The sequence below is a fragment of the Mya arenaria genome, chromosome 15, assembly GCF_026914265.1.
Source record: "Mya arenaria isolate MELC-2E11 chromosome 15, ASM2691426v1".
Lineage (NCBI taxonomy): Eukaryota > Metazoa > Mollusca > Bivalvia > Myida > Myidae > Mya > Mya arenaria.
Window position 1 is genome coordinate 5,748,134 of NC_069136.1, and position 2,055 is coordinate 5,750,188.

Below are 2,055 nucleotides of genomic sequence, written 5' to 3' on the forward strand. Positions count from 1 at the left end.
GCAACATTTATTTCATCGTGATTTTCATATTCTTTTATCTCATTAGTTCTCACATTTTCGTAGTTATGAGTGTATTTTCGTCTATGTGTCGCATGCCTCTGGAGTTTGTATATATCCTTTCCTATGATAACATATAGAACGATACAAACTATAGCTCCTCCTCCTAATACTAGAGCCTCTATTAACTTGAAGATGAGTTCCAATGAATGGCCATCGTAAGACTTCTTTAAGGTGCAAATGGACACAAAAACAGTAGTGTTTTCAAATTGACGATGCGTTTCATTTATGTCATACAGGATTGGTCCAGGTGCTGCGATCAAGGCTGACAAGACGCCTATAGCAATACATATTCGGTGTGCTAAATGCGTCGTCATTTGATTTTTCAAGGGCTGACATATTTTCCGAAACCTCTCCAATGCGATCACCAGAAGGAAAAGGGCTGCTGCAGAAGCTGACCAGTTTTGAAGGAAACACTTTATTTTACAGAACGCTTCACTCCTGAAATCAAACTCTATCCTCAACTTCACCATTTCGGTTGGAATCACAAACAAGCAGGAGATAATGTCTACACCTGCCAGCCATAAAACAAATACTCTGTAATTATAGCGTTTATATGTTTTACTTCCAAATATTATTAAGACTATAATGTTTGCGATGACGCCTATTGCTGCCATAAATCCTAGAATTATAATCCAAGCTAAAACAGAATCAGCATATACATTATCAATTGTTTTATTCTCCATCGTTAACTGTTTTACAAGTAATATATGCTAAAACGCAATTAATGCAATGAATATCCTTAAGATTTTAATATCTTCATTGTTCACATCTGCAAGCATATAAATTGAAGACACTTGAAACTGAGTTGATGATAAACCGCTTGTTGATAAGCACTTGTAAGCGGAACGAGGATCGATTCCTGTTGCAGGTGCAACATCATTACTCATATTCTAGTTTCTATTTTTATAAAGGTAATTTTACGTTCCAAATGATATCATTGTGTGGTTTTTTCTCGAAACATTCATGAATATCTTACTCTTGAAACAACAGCAACATTGTATAAAAATGTTTGAAAATAACTTTTAATATCTTCATAATTGATGATTTTAGAAAATAACTTTACACTTATTATTTTATTTAGTTTTGCATTTACTCGGAGAAATGAATGGTATAACTTATTAGTTTATGAATTGTAAGTTCTTAGCAAAGATAATTTGTCTTGTTCAACTGAATATTTTTATGCATTTTCTGAATTTTTAAATAATACGTTTCATAAAATATAAATGAATTACATCGTTAGTACACTCGTACATGTTTTTATATATTATGTAGATTGAAATTCAATTGCTCATGGTATTTATGAAAACCGCCAAGAAAATATTAGATAAGTAAACTGTTCATGGGGTGCAACAACCTATTTCAAGAAAGAAGGTGAAATGTTATGTAGTGAAAGATATATTATCTTTATGAATGATTTACATCTGTTCACTGTATTAACAACTTAGCGATGTTTATCTATTTCGCATTTTGCCTTAGAACAAATGCTACAGCAATAACACTTCATTAAATTGATCATTTAACTGAATGTAAATATTTACGTATTGAAATATGTAAATTGTTACTATGTCTTTTTTGTAACATGACACCTACTTTCTTGAATGTTTGACCTCTCTGTAAATAATCTGTGTCTTCACTGTTCAATATTGTACTTTATTATATGGCTATAAATGTTCATATGCCGTTTAATGCTGAATAAAGATATGCTATGTTATGTTATGTTATGTTATGTTAATAACGTATACACTCCGTATATGTATAAAAAAAACAGGTTGTTTAAAATAACAAAAATCAGAGATATTTCAGATACACATTTTCAGAATGCATACAGTTATTGTATAATTTTCTTATTTTCGGCTCTGATGAATGAAACAACTTTGAAATACACATTCACCTTAACTTAATATAGCTTACAACATGTATTAAGTTGTGGACAATGCAATTGAATTGTCGGGTGATGTGACATTTAATAACTCAGCAAAACGTTTTGTTTTGTAC